We start from the raw sequence: 20,821 nt of genomic DNA on the forward strand, positions 1-20,821 counted from the left end.
CCTCAAAACACGGCAGCTGTGTAGCACCAAGAGAGCGAGGGTGAGAGTGACCTCAGGATGGTCTCCGCGGAGGCCCTGGGCCTCCAGTGAGAGGATGGATGGACGTTTGCCGTCAAGTGCACTCAACTCAGTTCTGATGGACTTGGACCAGGAGGGAGTGAGGCTACTACCCACTTCTCACCCATCAGGATCCAAGGATACGTTGTCTGTCAAATACCACCCCAGGCTCTGGGTAACTCTGCCCCACTCCTCAGAGCAAGTCTTCTCCCTTCAGATGACCGGGTCTGGCCCTTCCACCTCGGAAGGGTGGTGGTGTTCCCGTGGCGTTGAGGTCTGACTCCTTCCCCTTTAATCCGCTGAGGGTCCGAGGAGCCACTGTAAGTTCGCCTCCCTTTTAGGATGGAAGTTCATGGGCTCAAGACCGGGGCTCCATTTTGTTCAGTCAATTCAAGAATTACTCTTCAGGCCACACCATACTCACCACAGTGGCCTGGGGCTGGCTGGCGTGGGACCTCCCCCTCACCTTCTCAGGCCACATCCTGGCGCACCCACGAATGCCTCTCTGCGAGGAGTGCTCGGCTGGGGGGGCCCAAGCCTGCGGGCGGCCGTCCGTGCCACCCCCGGGGCGAGGGGCAAGCATCACGGGGAAAAGCAGATCTGAGAGACGGCAGGCCCAGCAACACAGATGGGCCCAAGAAGTGCCCAAGCTAGGGAGTCAGAAATAAGAGGGTGGGATCATCTGCCCCTTCGCTTACTAGCTAGGAGAGCTCGAGAGGATTCCTGAACCGAAGACTTAGTCTCCTCATCTGTAAAGTGGGCATAATGAGTGACCCCAGGATGACTGTTCAGATCAAACAAGAATGTCGACTCCTAGTGCACAGTCGGGGATAGAGTAAGCCCCACTCCAGGTGAGCTGACTCATTGGGGTTGTGTTTAATCATTATTCCTCAAGCCGACTCTCTGTGGCTATAGGATCAAGTTGGTGTCTGTTGTTTCTAAGCACTATCATCTTCTAAAACATGAGCTTGCTGCATCCTTCACATGCCATGGGAAGAGGCTTTGGCATCCAGCTCTGTAAGAGACGTCAGCTGCCTACCCCTGCTCAGTGCCTGCTCCTTCTGCTTCGGGGACCATCACCTCCACTTCCCTTCGGTGACCTCTCTTCCCCAAACCTCAGTCTTTGTCTTCCCAACACCCTGGCTCCAGGGGGCAACCATACGCAGGCCTGGCCAATAAAACTAGCGGATCACTTTGGTTTCAGTGATTGGTTCAGAAATGGGTGCATTCCCTAGCCCAGGCCAAGTCTAGGATGTCTTTCTCTGCAAGGATTACTCAGCTGGTAGAATGTGAGACCAGAACTGCTGTAACCATCTTTGCCATCACCTGCTCCCAAGAGCCTGCCTAAGACGGAAAACAACATATAGGAAAGCCAGATCTGAGATACGGAAAGAGAGAGGTTCCCCAGTAATCATTTGCAGGCCTGGATCTAGCCACACCTGAAGGCATCTACCCCTAGACTTTTCAATTACGTCAGGCAATATTTTCTACTTCTGTTTAATCAGTTTAAGTTGAGATTGTGCTATTTGTAACAAAGAGTCCTAACTAATATACCCCCAATGTTCATTCCTTCACTCACTCATTCAACATTTGAGGTGGTGCACCTACTATATGCTAGGTACTATTCTAGGCACAAAAGCATCTTCACTCTGCCCAGAGACCCGGGGCAGGATCAGTTCCATGGTTTAGGCATCAGGGATGGAAAAATCAATTTTCAATGACCATTAATGTTCATCATTCAAAAATAAAGGTAATATTTGCCTTCCTTGCCCTTAGTTCCAGTTCTACAATGGCAAACAAGATCTTTGGTGGCTGTCTTACACATGGCCTTTTTTATTTATTTATTTTTTTAAAGATTTATTGATTGATTGATTGATTGATTGATTGCTATGTTGGGTCTTCGTTTCTGTGCGAGGGCTTTCTCTAGTTGCGGCAAGCGGAGGCCACTCTTCATCGCGGTGCGCGGGCCTCTCACTATCGCGGCCTCTCTTGTTGCGGAGCACGGGCTCCAGACGTGCAGGCTCAGTAATTGTGGCTCACGGGCCTAGTTGCTCCGCGGCATGTGGGATCTTCCCAGACCAGGGCTCGAACCCGTGTCCCCTGCATTGGCAGGCAGACTCCCAACCACTGCACCACCAGGGAAGCCCCCACATGGCCTTTTAATTATAGCTCTTTCTCTAGATGGGTCTACAAGTGATGAATACCCCCAAAAAATTCAATGATTCTGCAGATCTTTACTGAGCACCATCTATATGCAAGGCATTGAGTTGTCTATGAACCTGTAGGACAAGTCCTTCTGTGGGTGCCTTGCCCAGAGAAAATTTAACAAGGTAAACTCAGCTATGTGGGAGGACATGCCTAGAGTCAAGAGGTCCCCTCTTCAGGGAACTAGAAAGGAGAGGGAGGGTTGGCTTCACGGATTCCAGACTCCACTCAAAGCGCAATCTGGGTCTGAAGGCCTCGGCTAGACCCCTACTGGGTGTGCTGGTTGGGCATAGGAGACCTGAGTCTGATCCCAGCTCTGCCCACGACCAGGAGTGTGACCTTGGGCGAGAAGCTTTTGTTTCATATTTATAAAACCAGAACGTTGGGTTCACTGGAACTCATCATTCTGGTCCCTCCCAAAATCATGTGTCTTTGTTAATTTATAGTCTGTAGATGGTGCAGACTTCACGCACATTCCCAATCCCTATTCTGCCATTTTCAAATCCAGAATCCAAAAAGCTCTGGAAACCAGAAGATTTTTTTTGTTTTTGAAACTTCTTTGGCAGCAAAACCTAGTCTGAACTGGCATGAGGCTATTTATAGTCTTTATTATCCCACTTAGTGTGAATATTTATACATTTTACCGCAGGCATATTAATGGCTTTGTTTACAGGGTGCCGAGCCAGACTCTGCTGGGAATGGTCTCGGATGCACAGAATAGGCACCACATTGCTTTTCTAAAATCCAAAAAAATCTGAGTCCCCCAAAACTTGTGGCCCCAGCGGTTCTGAGTAAGGCTTTATAGACCTGAGCTGAGATCGCAGCCTGCAGCTGAGACCACCTGCAACGGTCCCCTGAAGAAGCCACAGCTTCTCCAGCTGTCACCTCTCCTGTCTCATGATTCTCAGTCTCCTAACCCCCTTTCCCTAAATATAATTGTCCTGTCTCTAAAATCCTGTCTCTGCTGGATAGCCTTTGTCTGGGTGGTGGTTCTAGCTGAGACTGTTCCCGGTTGCATTTTTCTTTCATGAAAGTATTTCCTCTTCTTTGGGGCCCTGTTCTCTGCAAAGGATCCAGGGCTGATCTAATAAAATACGTCACCTAAGGAACGGATGAGTGTATTAGCTACCCTCCATGGATATCTGCTTTTGTAACAGATATTTTCTTCCTCACTTTTTATTTTCAATTGTGGTAAAAATATACGTAACGTAAAATTTACCATCTTAGCCATTTTAAAAGTGTACAGTTCAGTAGTGTTAAGTATATTCACATTGTTGTGTGACCCATTCCCAGAACTTTTTCGTACTGGAGTTAAACAACAGCTCCCCTGGCCCCTGGCAACCACCATGCTACTTTCTGTCTCTACGAATGTGACTCCTCTAGGGACCTCATATGAGTGGAATCGTACAGTATTTGTCTATTTGTGACTGGCTTATTTCACTTAGCATACTGTCCTTACGGTTCATCTATATTGCATCATGTGTTAGAATTTTAAGGCTGAATAATAATATCCCATTTTATGCACAGACCACATTTTATCATTATTCACCCATCGATGGACATTTGGGTTGCTTCCACCTTTTAGCTATTGTGGATAATTCTGCTATGAACATGGGTGTGCTGTAACAGATCAATTTTGTTAACCTCTTGATTTATACCCCTTTTGGGTAGAGCTTTAGATTCCTCCTCTCTCTGCCATTATAGCCCCAGAGACAAGGAGAAGGAGCTTCCCCAGAAGAAAGAAAGAAGAGAGAATCTACCTTTTCTGCCGCAGATTCTAGAAAGAGGAAGGAGAAAGCTCACCCCGTTACCCACAAGAGAGAACAGGTTGTTTGGGAAGCAGGTAATAGGGGCAGGGAGCTCCCTCTCTGGGACAAAAATCCCATAGTGGGCAGACACGTAAGATTCCAGAGGGAAAGTTCTGGCACCCTGGCCAGGCCCTGGGAATGGTGCATGAGACTCAGTGGCCTGCTTCACTGGGCTTATCAAGAGATGACAAGAACAGGCTGCTTCCAAGGTGTTTGGGTCAGTGGTGCAGCGGCCGTGAGCAACTGCTGGATACATGAGCCTGGGCACCAGGCAGAAGATGCTTTGAGGGCTGATGGAGGAGCCAGAGTCTGGCATCTGGATGAAGCGGTCCCAGGAATGGGGACCTTACAACCAGGGCAATGGCCGAGCCATAGACTCCAGCACCGGGTGCCAAAATATCCCTACAAGACCAGAAGGGGCTGATGACCCCCAGAGCAGCCACTGCCTCAGGGGTCAGGCCATCATCCTGCAGACACCACGAGCTCTCAAAGCCCTGCCCCCTCCCCTCCTTAAAGACGCATAAGCATCGCTGCCCAGCCCCACAGCCAGAGAACTCCTTAGGGAGGCTGGGGAGGGGGAGAGCGGTTGCTAAGGAGACCATCTCCCAAAAGAGACTCTTTAAATCGGCCTGGATAGCTGACTGCTCACACTGAAAGGACACAGCGTGAAACTGAAGACAGAGCGCGTACTAGGTGCGGTAGGCGCACGCCCAGGTCCCCTGGACCAGCCGGAGCACCTATGGCCCGGCTGCTAAAAGTACTGCCACCCACACTCCCACACTCAGCGGCGGCTCTCTCGGCCCTGCAGTGGAAGCGGCCACCCGTGGAGACGCCTGTGACCCTGACACTGAGTACAAAGCCCGGTGCCCTCATCTGGGGCGGGACCCGCTTTCTAGCACCATTGCTGCTCCCCGGCTCCTGTGAGATCCAGCGGGCGGAGCCCCCAGTGGCAACAGCTTTGCTCGCTCCTCCCCCTCCTGCTCCCCTCCCCCCTCCCCCTCTCCGGGCCACGTGCACCTGCATCCTGGTCTCAGGTCTGCTTGCCGGAACTGACCGGCTAGCCTATGTTTGCCTGGACCCCACTGCGTAAGAACAAAGAAGTGCATTTTCTTTGCACGTGTGGGTGCAGCGCTAGTGCATTTGTGACCGACTCCACTGCACGGTTAACGATGCTTTATGGTAACAGCGATTCAATTGAGGTGGGGGTGGTTACAGGCCCTGGGGTGAAGCCCCCGGAGGCCCAATCCGGGGTCGCGTGACCCTTCTCCTCTCCCCTTGGCCTGCAGGGCCGGCTGGATGGTCGCTGGGCTGATTTCTAACCCAAACCTCCTGTGAGGGTTTGTTCTTCCAGACTAGGGTGGCCAGGTTTAGGAAATAAAAATACAAGATGCCCAGTTAAATTTGTATTTCAGATAAACAAATAACTTGTTAATGTTAAGTCTGACCCAAGTATTTCACAAGGCATACTTATTCTAAAGAAGTTATTTGTAGTTTATCTGAAATTCAGTTTCTGCTGGGCATCCTGCATTTCTCCCGGCAGCTCTCTCCCCACCTCCGACTCAGCAGAAGCCCCTAGGTCCGCCCACACTCTGGACCCTGGGCTGCCCAGTGAGCTGCAGGGTCAGAAATTCTTCCTGTTGGGAATTCTCTCCTGGCTTGGCCCCTTTCAGGCCAGCCCCTCTGCCTCCCTCTCTGGATATGAAAGCCACAGACCCACGGAGCTAGAGGAGAAACAGCCTGATAACACACGGCCGGGAGATCATTGCTGTAGGGCAGCGCATCACTCACAAGTCGCCTCGGAGGCAAACACTAGTTTGGATTCAGCGTGTCCTGCTCCTCTGGATGGACCGTCTTTGCCGGCTGGGCTCACCCTGGGGCAAGAACAGAACGTCCACTGCGGGGAAGTGAGGGGAACGCAATCAAGGGCCTCACGTTTGCAGGGTACCGACCGCCTCTCCCTGTCCGTGGCTGTGGTCACACTTAATCCTCAGAATTAACTGGGCAGCAGTGGGGAATTGTTCCCATTCTGAGTGATGGGGAAACCGAGGCCCGGAGAGGCAGAGAGGGTCACGCAGCCAGTAGAGGGCAGGGATGGATGTGAGCTGAGGTCTGCGGGGCTCCTGCCTCTCCCAGGTCGGAATTCGAAGAATCAGAACAACGAGGGCGGTTTTCTCAGAGGCCGTCCCCGCCTGCCCACGTCCCCTCGGGCGGGGCTCGCGGTTCCCACCGCAGGGACCTGCAGGTGGGTAAGCACCCAGTCCCTGCACAGCTCGGGTGGGGACCCGCAGGTGGATGGCCCCAGGCGGCGACCTGCTCTGAGCACCGCACCGCCGTCCCTTCCCCCTGCCCCCCTGGTGTGACCCGGATCCCCTGGCAAATTACTTCTTGCACTCAAATCAGATTCTCAGGGTCGGTGACTGGGAAATCCAGCCCGAGAGAGCAGTTAACGCTGGTCCGGCTTCCAGGGCCATGGGACGCTCTTCTGGTGTATCATCTCATTTAATCTCCCCGGCAGCGTGAGGGAGCAGGGTCTACGATGGCCCCCTTTACAGATATGACACATTAACTGGCCTGGGGCATCACCAGGCCTCAAACCCGACTGTGCTCGGACTAACCTCTGGTTCCCAAACACTGAGTCATCAAGAAAGTCTTCCGCTGGATTTCTGGACAATCACGTTCTCTCCTCCCAGCTCTGGACTGAATTCCTCTGCTCTGGTGCAGATACGAGCAAGGGCTGCAGCTGCCGGCCATTGTACAGGAGGAAACCTGCTATCGTGCCGCATTTTTTTTTTTTTTTTTTTAATGTGATGGAACTGCACATTTCTTTTTAATTTTTTTTTTTAATTTATTTTTATTTTTTGGCTGTGTTTGGTCTTTGTTTCTGTGCAAGGGCTTTCTCTAGTTGCGGCGAGCAGGGGCCACTCTTCATTGCGGTGCGCGGGCCTCTCACTGTCGCGGCCTCTCTTGTTGCGGAGCACAGGCTCCAGACGCGCAGGCTCAGTAGTTGTGGCTCACGGGCCCAGTTGCTCCGCAGCATGTGGGATCTTCCCAGACCAGGGCTCGAACCCGTGTCCCCTGCATTGGCAGGCGGATTCTCAACCACTGCGCCACCAGGGAAGCCCTATCGTGCCGCATTTTAAGCCGTATGTTCAGTCCATTCTAAGACATGCAAGGCCTGTACGTATGTGTCTTCTACTTGCTCTTTGGCAAGATTCCAAGATTCTAGTCCAAGTTCTAGTCCAAGACTCCACTTTCCTTTATCCCTTTGCTCTCACACTTGTGTGCCTGCCCTTGCCTGGGTCCTCAGCACAGCAGGTCCAGTACCTTCTAAGTGCTGTGAGAATAGGCGTCTATGCACCTGTGAGTCTCAACTCAGAAAGCAGCTCTGAGTGACTTGCCCCATCTTCCCAAATGCAAAGTCCTACTTAAGACTCAGAGTCTTGTTAGCTCTGGCTTCAGAGAGGAGGTCTCAGCCAGAGTTCTGTTCTCTTTCTGATTTGTCCGCTTTCAAAAGCCAGGTTCTCGAGGCCATAAAGAAAGGTTTCCCCAAAGATTGCCATTGGTTTCACTCATTACATTATCATCTGAGCAGAACACGAACTATGTGTTTTGTAAAGAGGACCCTTGCAGAGACTATACGGAGGAGTTTCAGTTATTTCTGGAGACCTTTGGGTGTTCTGTAGCCATCACGAGATAAGCCTGCCCGTTTGTAAACACGCTCCTGGACCCAGAGCATAACTACCTTCCTTCCGGGGAAGAGATTCTGCATTCCCTGGCGTTGGCAGGGCTGTGATCTGCCCCCACTAAGCATCAGTCCCCACCCTGGATTGTCAGGGAAGAGTTTAGGCTGGAAGGGATCTCAGTTTCAATGGCCTTTGTTGAAAACACACCATTTTGAGCCTCTGTTCAAAGTTCACATTAGGGGTTACAAACGCAAAAGCCAGAGGATCCAGGCAAGTGAACAAAATAAATCCGTGAGGAAAGACAGTGCAAGGGCAATGGTTAGTGTGGAGTAGCATTTGGGGTTCATCAAGGTGGCCACAGGTGGTGCAGATGTGGCCATCTGGGGCCCCACACCCCACCTTAATGAGGTAGCCCCTCTCAGGGGTGTGGGTCCCAGGTGGCCAGATTTTGTGAGTTATTTCGAGAGACACCAACATTTTTTATTTTTATTTTTTTTAAACTTTTAAAAAATTTTTATTTATTTATTTATTTATTTATTTATGGCTGTGTTGGGTCTTCGTTTCTGTGCGTGGGCTTTCTCTAGTTGCGGTGAGCGGGGGCCACTCTTCATCGCGGTGCGTGGGCCTCTCACTGTCGCAGCCTCTCTTGTTGCGGAGCACAAGCTCCAGACGCACAGGCTCAGTAGTTGTGGCTCACGGGCCTAGTTGCTCCGCGGCATGTGGGATCCTCCCAGACCAGGGCTCGAACCCGTGTCCCCTGCATTGGCAGGCAGATTCTCAACCACTGCGTCACCAGGGAAGCCCCTAAACTTTTTTAAAAAATTAATTTATTCATTTGGTTGCGCCAGGTGTTAGTTGCAGCTCGCCAGCTCCTTAGTTGTGGCACATGTGCTCCTCAGTTGTGGCATGCGAACTCTTAGTTGCGGTGTGCATGTGGGATCTAGTTCCCTGACCAGGGATCGAACCGGGGCTCTCCTGCATTGGGAGCGCAGAATCTTAACCAGTGCACCACCAGGGAAGCCCCACAAAAGTTTTGATTTTTATATGCAAGTTCCCAATTTTTAAATGTTGGGCAGAAATTCAAATACCTGAAACACAGTGTGGACCCAACAAAACCAAGCCACGCCACCAGTTTGCCTCTCCTACTATAGACTCTTCTTCCAGAAAAACGCCCCACCTGCACATATAAATAAAATTTGACATCTGTTTTTGGGGGTTGTGGACCAGCGCCCCAGATTAGGAACCTCTGCTGCCACTCTCATCTCTTACAAGAGTGGTTCTCATCTTCAACCTCGGACACGGTTTCCTGGGGACGTGGTTTGACCTTCCCCACGAAGTGTATCTACAAGCAGGTAACCACCGTTCCCGCCTCTGCTCCCATCCCCCACTCAGTGGCCAGACAGTCCCAGCATCTCCCCTTCAGTCCCCACTGGGACTTTCAACTGTCAAAGCATCTGCTGGTGAAGGCTTGACTTCCTGTGTGTGCAAACCCGGCCCAAAATGCCAAGGTGTGGACTCCAGTCCCTTCCCTCTGGGTGGCCTTGAGTGCTGATGGCCGAAGTCCACCAAGCCACGCTTGGCGCTGGCTCTGCTCTCAAGGGTTAGGTACACACACCCCACTCTGCTCACAACATCTGCTTCTCCGCCTGGCCTTTGGATAGAGTCACCTCAAAGTGACCAGGGACACATATGCCACACACCCCCTGCCCCATATGGAGAAGCCCTTTGCACCTCTCTGGGCTCCGAGCCACCACTGTCTGCTCACGGATGCTGCTTTTCTCTGAGTGGCAGTGTAGGGGCCGGAGGGAGCCGCGCAGAGGCATTGGCTGGACACAGTCTGATTTTAGCTTTGCCCCTTAGCAGCCGGGCACCTGGCCCTGATCCCACCTCTCCATTCCCGCGGCCACTTCAGGAGTCTTTGCTACAGGCTTATTTAATCCTCCTAACAGAGCCATGAGGCAGGAATGCGTTTTAGCTCTATTTAACAGATGAAGAAACTGAGGCTTAGAGAGGTTAATAACAGAGCCAAGATGGTGAACTGAGCCTGAATCCTCCGTGTGTAGCTAATACTTGTGAGTCTCACCGACTAACCGACAGCCGCTTTGTCTTTATGAATGCGGGTCTTGGAGTGGCTGAGAAGTGCCCAGACCAGGTCCTCAAACACGATGTTGTTATAGCCGTCACGCACGTCAGCTCGCTGCGGCCCTGACGCACAACCTCTGTCTGGATTTAGAGTGCGTGCTTGGTTCCAGGAACACGACCTTCCTTCTGGCCCCTCCTGCCTGACGGGCTTGGCACCCCTGGCTGTTGCTGACTCTTCCATGTCTGTGCAGGCATCGAGCCTCTTCAACCTCACAATGCGGCCACCTTGCCTGTCAGGAGGCCGCGATTTCCTAAGTGCAGACCCACGCGCTTCCTGCACTTTCCATAGTCCCTTCAGGTCTGGGCAGCCCTCTGGGCGCCGGCAACCCCTCACAGGGCCTTTGTGCCGGAATGTCTAAGAGAAAAGAGAACACCTTCCAGAGGAAGGAAAACCACCAGGGCTGGGACAGGGCCCCCTGGGGCACAAGGTGATGCGTCTATGCAGCGTCACATAGGTCACCGTAGCAGCAGGTGGGGCTCAGCCTGAAACTGAAGAGCTGCGTGACCTTGCCCAAGTCGCTTCCCTTTCTTGGTTGCTTTGTCCATAAAATGAGTGGGGTAGAGTTAGGTTAATAATTTCCCAAAGTGCGCTCAACAGAACAATAGCCTCTAATTTTCCCCCCCAATTCCTGTCAATTCACAGTGTCCGCCAGCTTATTCAAGGCCCTGACATGGCCTAACCCACTGTCTCCTGACCTTCCTGGACCACACGGCCTTTGAAATAACATCAGTTCACATCCCTGGGCCAGGGTTCTGTGGAACATGCCTTGGCTAATTTGCAGGTCTCCTCTGGTGCTAAAGTTCTTCTTTAGCTCAGCAGTCCCTCTGAGTCTGTGCTGGGAGACAGGAGGCCCAGGTAGCCCCCTGGAACTGATAGGGCACCTGCCCTCTGCTTCCCCCGCCATAATAGAGCACCTGTCTCATGTCGACCGTGCGTTTCCTGACGTCCCAGCAGTTCTTCCTCCTGTCCAGTTTTGCACAGAGAATCCCACCTTTCCTGCCCTCGTTCCATGTGACTCACGGGGGCTGGTCTCACCACCTGGCTCCAAGGGCCTACACAGAACCCAGGCCTGGCCGTGAGGTAACACATCCTCCTGGCCACAGCGATTGCTTCACTGTGGGCAGGGGACCCCACAAGGCCAACCAGAGAGAACTCTGGCACGTTTGCTGGAAAGTGCAAAGCAGAGGGGCGTCTCTTCCTCACTTTGGAGAGTCTGCCAGCAAGACCCCAGGAGAAAGCAGAGCTGAAGATGGTGACAAATACTTTTCTGGAATCACTGAGGCCCTGGATCCAGCCATTCCTGAAGCCCTTGCATGCTCCCATCAATCCTTTTCCCTTAAACTAGTTTGAGTTTGGTTCTAATCCTGTAACTGAAAGAGCCCCAACCAATTTTGCCAGGGGCATGGGCAGCATCAAATGTTAAATGGGAGGAGGAAGGGTGAAGTGCAGGGGGTTGTTCAGGACGTGGAGTGGGATGGTTTCCCATGATGGTGTGGGTGCAAGCCCGCGTGCCAGGAGAAGGGACAGATCACACGGACCCCAGCAATAGGGCACAAGGGTCAACCCAGTGGAGGGATGCAGTTGTGGTGGTATTTGAGGCTCTGTGAGGCCGAACCTAAACAGAGGGCCAGCGCTGATGGGCTGTGCTCTAAGAGAGCCTTGCGCCAGCACGTGTGGGTGGGGACCCGCAGGCTTGGCGTCTCCTGGGAGCTCCTTAGGAATGCGGAGGCTCAGGCTACACCCCACACTGGATCAGGATCTGCACTTTTTTTTTTGGCCACGTGGTGTGGCATGTGGGATCTTATTTCCCCGACCAGGGATTGAACCCGTGCCCCCTGCGTTGGGAGCGTAGGGACCGCCACTGGACCACGAGGGAAGTCCCAGGATCTGCATTTTAACAAGACCCCAGGTGGTCTGGTGCACATTCCAGCCTGAGAAACACCTTGTGGTGACTGTGGCCACATCAGCTGGTCCTCCCTGCATGTACTGCTGCCTCGGCCATCAGCGGTGGACAGTTTCCCCTCCCCTTTTATCTGGGCTGCCCCCTGACTTGCTTGGGCCCAGGAGTGTGCTGGAAGTAGTGTTTCCGTGCCCTGCTTGGCCCTCAAGTGGCCTGGAGGCTCTGCTTCTTCCCGCAGAAGCCAGCTGCCATATAACAAGTCTGACTCTAGGCTAACCCTGTGGGGATGCCGCCTGAGGACCTGTGAGCTCCAAACGAGTTGAGGAGGGCCTTCCTTCTCGGGCCGCCTCATCCAGCCCAGCCCCCAGATAAATGCAGCTGAGCACATGACCCTCGCTGATATCACATGGAGCTGAGCCCTGCCCAAGTATCTCACCCACAGAATCAAGAGAAATAACTCATCATTGGTGTTTGAAGCCACTAAGTTTGGAGTCATTTTGCTATTTAGCTGAGGAATGGCTACCGGGCCATCTGCAGGGTGTTCACTCGCTCCAGACCCTGTGCTGAGCACTTGCCACCTGCCAGGCGCTGTTCCAAATGCTGTTCCAGGCACGGGTGGAGGTGCAAGCATAGACAGCACGCCTGCTCTCGCAGGACTGACGTTCTTGTCCAGGGAGACAGCAATAGACAGGAGACCACGCAACCACAATGCAGTGGCCTGGATGTTTGTGTCCCCCCAGATTCACAGGTGGAAATCCTAACCCCTGGGGTGATGGTGTTAGGAGGCGGAGCCTTTGGGGGGTGATTAGGGTGGAGCCCTTGTGAGTGGGGTGAGTCCCCACATCAAGGGGACTCCAGAAAGCTCTCTCTCTTTCCATCACGTGAGGATCCGTGGAAAATGTGGCCGTCTGCCACCCGACCCTGCCGGCACCCTGGTCTCAGACGTCCAGCCTCCAGAACGGGGAGCAGTACATTTGTGTTGTTTAGAAGGCACCCAGTCGATGGTATTTAGTTCCGGCAGCCTGAACTAAGACACATGATGACTTCAGAGGGATAAGGACCGATTTGGGGAAGGTCCCTCTGAGGAAACACACTTGACCTGAGGTCCTGATGTTGAGCCAGAGGAAACGGGGTGCAGCCAAGGAGCGGGGGACACGTTTGCCTACTTGAGGCACGGGCGGCCGGTCTGTGGGGTGGGGATGAAATCACTGAAGTTGGCAGGGCTACAGAGGCACCGTCTGTTCAGCGGCCAGTGGCCAGACAAGGCTATTATCTTACTTTAAACTTAAACTTACATGAAGGTTAAGTACAATTGAAAATGCAGTTTCTCAGTCCCACGAGCCACATTTCAAGAGCTCAACAGCCACATGTGGCTCGTGGCTACCATATGGGGCAGCGCCGACGGGAACGTTTCTGTCAATGCAGAAAGTCCTATTGGGCGGCGCTGGCTATAGAACAAATCAGAAGTAAGCCAGGGTTCAAGGTCAGACTGTGTGCTCTTGGGCTTGGTACTTCATTACATCCCTTGAGGTTCTGGTTTTCCCCAGGATTCAGTGAGGCTCTTCCAGCCCAAGAGCGGGTCCCTATAATCCCCAGCGAGATGCCAAGTGCACAGAGAGCGGAGCTGGGGTCTTGCCCGGAGAGCGTGTTCAAGGCCTCATTCACAGTAACTGGCAGCAAAGAGGCTGTTTAGTTGCCTTCTTTGCAACCTCATTTAAGCTGCCAATTTGGGGCTCCCTGATGTGAAAAAGAACAGAGCGTGGCTACTATTTCAGGGCAACTCGCAGAAGGGAAATTGCTACAATTAGCTGAAGCTGATTTCGATTAGCATATTTTCTTCCTTGGCACATAATATCTGTTGGTGTCCTGTCAGAGCGAGACGCACGGGCAGAGAACCAGGAGGGTCCACGGGGAGCCCGATGTCAGCCAGGCCAAAGTCTGGGGGGCGGGGCTAAGACAGCCCCTGAGGGACCGGTCAAGTCGTGGGCAGTCTGTGTTAGGAAGGTGAGGACGAGCAGTGCTTCCTTGCTCACGCCGGGAGGCCGAAGGTGGAGACACGTGCCCTTCCTGGAGTTAGCGGGACCGCGTTGTTGTTTAGCGTTTGTGACACCTCCGCAAGTTCACCAGCCTCTGGGGCAGGTACCTGATCATTCTCATCTGAGAAATGGGGGCGAGGATACCCACCTGATGGGTTAGGGGAAGACTGCATGAAATAACCTCTGTCAACACTTGGCATACAGCAGGTGCTCAGTAAGTGTTAGCCGAAGCATAATTTGATCGGGAAGAGTCTTAGGAAAGGAGGAGAGATGGGCGAAGGGATGTCTGATTCACATTCAGGCTGGTTCCAACCCTGGCGCTGTCACTCCTTCATTCATTCATTCAACAAACATTCATTCTGCGGATTGGCTGTGGCCTTGGACCACACCCTTTTCCAGCCTGGACCCCTGGGGCCCCGCAGGTCCACAGAGCTGATCTCTGTGATTCCTTCAGCTCTCCCCTCCTGACAAAGTTTGCAGCCGCCCTGGGAGGCCTGACCCAGTTGGACTCAAACGTGGAAGATTAGCAAGGTGTTGAGACCCAGATCCTGCAATCTGGGATCCAGAGCAGCCTTTAAAGATCGTTTGGTCTATCTCCCGACTGATCACAAGGGTCGCGTCCCAGCCCTGCTGGCGGAGGCACCTGGCTTGCCTGGACGCTTCCAAAGGTGCACCCTGGCTGCCTGGCAAAGCAGCTCGTTCTATTTTCAGAGTGCGCTCATGTTGGAGAGCCAGTCTGAACACAGAGTATATATAAATTCTAGGTTAATGCCCCTCTTGAAACACAGTTCTTGGCTTCTGTGTCTATAAGCTTCACCTTCCTGGTGGCAGGAATTAAGAGCAATGGCATAGGTCGCAGGTCTGACACACAGTAGGTGCTTCACATGTGTTCCCTCCCACCTCTCCAAATGGGGGCTGGCGCAGGGGCCCTCTATCTCTGGCCCCTAGACTGTTCTTCTCGGTCAGTGGACCTGGGTGGAGCCAGTGTTCTCAGCGGACTTGGAGACCACCGACACCAGGGGCTCGCATGTGAGGAGTCGGGGTAGGGGTCAGGCATCCCAAGAAGACGAAGGAGTGATGGTGAAGCTTCAGGGTAAAAGGTTTCTCTGCGCACCCGTCTCGCTTACTGCCTGACACACTCGGGTAAAGCCAGGAGCTGCTCAAAACCGTGGGCCCCAGAACAACACCCTGCGGGCGAGGCATGATGTGGGGACCTGCGGGTGCCCCGTCACAGACGGTGAGTGGCCCGTCTGGACGCCTGAAGCTGATGAACGGACAGGCTGGAGGAGAGCGCAAGGGGGCTGCGGGGAGGCCGGCCCCGCCTCCTGGTGCCCTTCGTGGGTCCCCCACTGTTGGCCGCAGACCACCCTTGGCCGACTGCTGGCAGCCCGGCTGGGAAGAGCCAGCGTCCTCTCGAGAGGTGGCTTCCATCCCTGCCTCGCCCCCACCCCCTTCCTCCGTGTTGCCTGCTCTCTTGGGGTCCTGATCCGTCCACCCACTTCCCACCAGCGGCTCAAGTCTCCCTCACTGTCCCCGAAGGGGAGGAAGAGTCCTGACACACCTGAGGGCCATGGGAGTTGATTTAAAAACCACCAGAGAAGCAGCGTGTACAGAGAGGAAGGGTCCTGGTGTGCGTCTCTGGAGGGGCGGTGGTTTCAGCATCCCTCGCGCCACCAAGGCTCCACCTGCTCACACGGCTGTGAGCATGTCCTGGGCCCGAGGACGGCCTACGACCTCCCTGGGATCTGTCATCTGAGAGCCTGGCCATCCTCCCCCGGGCTTCTAGCAAGCACACCGCTGACCTTTGCCCAAGGGAGCGGGGCCAGGTGGCAAAGCAGGCCTTGGAGATGATTAGAATATCACTTCCTGCAGCCAGTAACCCCACAGGCAGGGGCTGGAAAAGGGGTGCCTGGGTGGGGTGAGCTGCCTTCCCCAGGAAGGGCCCTGGGCTGGTCCTGGTACAGTCCTGGCCCCCAGACTGGATAATGCTGTTCTGAGTATGAGACCCGAAGGGCTCGGCCTGCCCACCACAGGTTGTCTCTGTGTCCACAGCTCTCGGGAAGCCTGAGTACTCACCGAGGGTGCCTGGAAGGTCGGCGCCGAAGGTCAGCGTGTCTCGGTTGCCTGGCCCCGCAAGTGCAGGACAGCCTTGGGGGCTCAGCTTATATCCAGGCCCAGGGGCAAGTCAGTCCCCAGATCCTGAATGGACTGCATTGTGATGTCACACCCTGGGGTGGCCCACACACAGCCTGCTGTCCCTGCTGGTGTCAGGGGACACCTCCCCACCAAGAACTGAACCTCTCTGGGTGCTGTTCTGGGCCAGCACTGCTGGAGAGGCAGTAAGGTGTCTGTCCTGCAAGCCTGGGAGCAGCTTTGAAACCCCCCGATGCTGGGGGTCCCTGCCCCTGCCTGGCCGGGGTCAACACAGTTAAAACAAACCCATCTTTTATACAGCTTTCCTTCACAAACTGACTTTCGGGGGTACCTCCAACCCTCTGGGTTCAAACAACCCGCTCCGTTGAGGATCTGTCCCTTGCGGGTGCCAAGTAATGCTGGCGAGGCACGGCTAATGCTGTCTGTGCCCTGGCTGCCTGCAGCCTCCTGGCTCCACCCCTTCGGTGCACTAGGGAGCTGACAGAGCTGCCAGCACCTGTGTCTCTTTGCTGGGTGGCTTTTTCCAGCTGCTGGAGCCCACCCTGCCTGGAGGCGGTGCAGCTGCAAGGTCAGGGGTTAAAGTCTCCCCACCTGGTCGCCCTCCTGCTCAGGTGTGGTCATTTGGAGGAGGGCTCTGTACCATCTCTCAGAGGTCCCCTGGGACCGAGCCTCAGTTGCCCGCAGTGGTCACCGCCTTGGTTACACATCCTCTCTTGCTGCCTCTCTCCTGACTCACTTCCCCCCCTCCCCTACCAGAATTTCCTGGGATCAGCCCCCAAGTAAAGGACTTTCCCTTGAATCCTCTTTTCAGGGTCTGCTTTGAGGGGAGCCCAAACTAGGACATGGTGAATAAGGAATGGTTTTTGTCCTTGATAAGTTCACATTTAGAGGAGGAAAGACAAAGTGGCTTAGTACAATCGGGAGTTTCTGGGAATTGCTGGTGAGTGTCGGGTCTCAGGGCAGAGGGAGGTGTTCTGCTGGTGACTCTTTGGAGTGTCATCAAGGACATCTTGAGGAAACACAGGAGCTCAGCTGACACTCTCAGGAGAGGCCAGCGGGAAGAAGGGGCCTCGGCAAGCTGGCCCCAAGGCCTTTTCTTCCACTCGGGAGGCCTGAATGTGGTACCCGCAGGGGACTGATTTGCCGTGCAAATTCCTCCTGGTTTCCACCTCCCTGGACGATTCTTCCTGAAATAAGAATTTGGAGGGGGACCAGACACCATATAAAATATGGCTTTTATTAGGTTTGGACGGCTGTGGGATGGTTGGAGAGGGGTTGATAAGGGTCTCTGCTGGCTGATGGGATGAATATGCTTTCCAGGGTGCCCAGCCTCACGGCTGGACTAGGCAGGATCAACCCACTGCTTTGCAGGGGGCCATGGCCCCCAACTCCTTTCACACGCGCCTCTCCATCATCACCAGTTCTCCCGAGGCCCCCAACAAACACCCAGCCCAGATGAAAACACTGGGCATGGCATCAAAATACCCTTCAAGGCAAGTTCCCACCCCCTTCAGTCGGACGCTTCACGTACAGAAATTCTGGAACTGCTACTGAGGGGCCCAAGGCTGCTTGGCTGGGCACCTGCATAGATCATTCTTAGGGGACAGGGCACCTGAGTTCTTCTTGCCCCACATTTCAACATGGCTGGTGGGAGAACGAAGCCCATTGTACTGGAGCCTGGTGTCAATAACAGCATCACCCAGGACTCGAAACGTATTTGGCTGCAAAGCCATCATTAGCTCTGCCTCTCGACAAAAGGCTCACATTCATGAAAGGGGTCCCCTTCCGAGACCCCAGCACAGAACTGAGATGGGAACGGGGGCTCAGCTTGTGCCTTTGAAGACAGTGGTCTCAATGTTCACCTCATATTTTACCCTCCCGAAGCCACAAAAATGCCTTGGACCTGATCATTTTATTCTGTCATTAATTTAAAGGAAATAATCTAAAATAAGGGGGAAATCTATGCACTCACATGTGAATTTCAGTGTTATTTAGAAATGTGGGAAATTGGAAATCATATAAATGTCTAATAGAGGAATGATTAAATAAATTGTATAGAATTCCCTCATTGGACTATTAGAAGCCATTAATATAGTGGCCATGAAGACTACAAGGTAACAGAGAAGAATGGTAATATTAAGTATAAATTTTAAAAGCAATGAATACAAAGAATTACAACTATGAAAACACATGTCTGTGAAACAATGCTCAACATCATTAGTGATCAGGGAAATGCAAATTAAAACCACCACACACTCACAAGGATAGATAAATCAAAAAAAGGAGCAAAATGGGACTTCCCTGGTGGTGCAGTGGTTAAGAATCTGCCTGCCAATGAAGGGGACACGGGTTTGATCCCTGGTCTGGGAAGATCTCATATGCTTCGGAGCAAATGCACCCTTATGCCACAACTACTGAAGCCCACGCGCCCAGAGCCCGTGCTCTGCAACAAGAGAAGCCACCGCAATGAGGAGCCCACGCACTGCAATGAAGGGTAGCCCCTGCTCGCCGCAACTAGAGAAAGCGCGCGTGCAGCAACAAAGACCCAACGCAGCCAAAAATAAATAAATAAATAAAATGTTAAAAACGCTTAAAAAAAAAAGCAGCAATACTAAGTGTTGACGAGGATGTGGAGCAATCGAATTCTGTACATTGTAAATGCTACACCACTTTGGAAAATTGTTTGGTAGTTTTCCATAGAGTGAGACCCACCCTATGACCCAGTAATTCCACTTCCAGGTGTTTACCAAAGATGAATGAAAACATCACAAAAAGACTGGTACAGGAATTTCATAGTTGCTTTATTCACAATATCCCCAAACCAGAAACCAGAAACAACCCAAATGTCCATTAACAGGTGACTGAATAAACAAATTCTTGTATATTCTTATAATAGAATGTTAATCAGATATAAAAAGGAATAAACCACTGGTACATACAAGCTAACATGATAAACCTCAAAAATACCTTGAGCAACAGAGGCCAGAGACAAAAGAGTACACACTTGATTGCGTTTATGTGAAGTTTTGGAACAGGCAAAACTAGTCCAAGGCTACAGACGTGAGTCAGTGATTGCCTGAAGGAAGGGCCTGGGGCACATGGGGTAAAGGGACCAAGGATCTTTGGGGGAAAAGAAAATGTTCTAATCTTTAGTATAGTGGTGGTTACTCGGGTGCATACATTTGTCAAAACTTGTCAACCCTCACACTTAAAATGTGTGAATTTTAAAGCATGTAAATTATACTGCAATAAAGGTGAGAATGTGTGTGTGTTTGTACTTGTGGTGTGTGTATATATGATGTGTATTACATATATATATTTTCAGATACATATATATATGTATGTATGTATAAATACACACACACACACACACACACACACACACACACACACACACACATATTACTTCCCTGGGGAAAAAAACAGATGGAACTACACTAAAATGTGAAAAGCAGTTGTGTTTCATGAATGGGATTATAGATGATCTTTTTTCTCTTCTCAGATTTGCCAAAATTTTACCTGTATGATCTTTTTTTTTTTTTTTTAAAGATTTATTTTATTATTTATTTATTGATTGATTGACTGCTATGTTGGGTCTTTGTTTCTGTGCTAGTGCTTTCTCTAGTTGCGGCAAGCGGGGGCCACTCTTCATCGCGGTGCGTGGGCCTCTCACTATCATGGCCTCTCTTGTTGCGGAGCACAGGCTCCAGACGCGCAGGCTCAGTAGTTGTGGCTCATGGGCCTAGTTGCTCCGCGGCGTGTGGGATCTTCCCAGACCAGGGCTCGAACCCGTGTCCCCTGCATTAGCAGGCAGATTCTCAACCACTGCGCCACCAGGGAAGCCCCTCACCAGGTTTTAATTGCATGTTTGTGTCATGAAGTCCTGTGATTTTTTTCCTGTATGCCCACCAATCTAAGTCTTCAAACCAGGCGCAAATCTCACAGCCCCTACCAAATCATCCGTAATGTCTTTGCTGGAAACAAATACTGTTATCATCCACCATCTTTTCTTATATTGTTTCTCTTTAACCACATCATGTGCTCACCAAGGGCTGAAATAATATTTTTATTCTTTGGGTTTCCAATAGCCCCAGCACAGAAAAAAAAAACACAGAAATTTGGAGAAAATAGACCTGAGCTGGCACAGGGTCACTATGTACAGTGGCACAGGCCGTGCACTGCACAAACTCCAAGCAATGATACAAATATCTTCCCCTGCCACGTGGATGGAGCCCTCTGGAGTTGTGCAAACAGACTCCTTGGTCAGAGTCCTGTCCCATCACTTCCTAGTTTTGTGACCTTGAGGAAGTTACCTCCTGAGTCTCAGTTTCTTCCTCTATTGGGTAAGGAATATCGTTAAGGAAAATGATTGAATTGAGATAGTGTGTGTTCAAAGCCCTCTGCAAACTGTAACGCACTCTACAATGTTAGATGTGATGATTCCTGTAATATACCTGGTCTCTGCCTTTCTTTATGCCTTGCTCATTACCACCCCTTCCTCATCAGCTTCCACTCAGTTCCCTGAAATTGTCAAACAACATTCCCCCCTCAGGGCCTTTGCACGTGTTGTTCCCGCTGCCTAGAGGACTGTTATGCCCACATCTTGCCTCCTCTGGATCCTTCAGGTGATGCAGATTTCAGCAACAACGTCACTGGAGGCTTCTCCTGAGCGTCCTGAGATAGCCTCCTCCCCACTACCATGTTCTACCTCATCATCTGGTGTTATTAGTACCTGAAGTTATTTTGTTTGTTAAGTGCTGATTGTCCACCTCCCATCCCAAACCTCCTTGGGTAGAGGGTCTCTGTCTGTTTTGTTCACTGCTATGTCTCCAGCC

The 20,821-nt window shown here is 52.2% G+C and overlaps 1 protein-coding gene across 1 annotated transcript in view; it reads right to left on the reverse strand.

The window, feature by feature from the left end:
• The window catches only part of BANF2 (BANF family member 2), a 32,079-nt gene extending 16,055 nt beyond the window's left edge, over nt 1-16,024 (reverse strand). Inside the window, exon 1 of the mRNA XM_082431742.1 lies at nt 15,909-16,024. The gene's annotated coding sequence lies outside the window, so the exon portion shown is untranslated. The remainder of the gene's footprint in view (nt 1-15,908) is intronic.
• Nucleotides 16,025-20,821: the final 4,797 nt, after the last annotated feature.

This window comes from Balaenoptera physalus (assembly GCF_965194825.1).
Source record: "Balaenoptera physalus genome assembly, chromosome: 16".
Classification (NCBI taxonomy): Eukaryota; Metazoa; Chordata; class Mammalia; order Artiodactyla; family Balaenopteridae; genus Balaenoptera; species Balaenoptera physalus.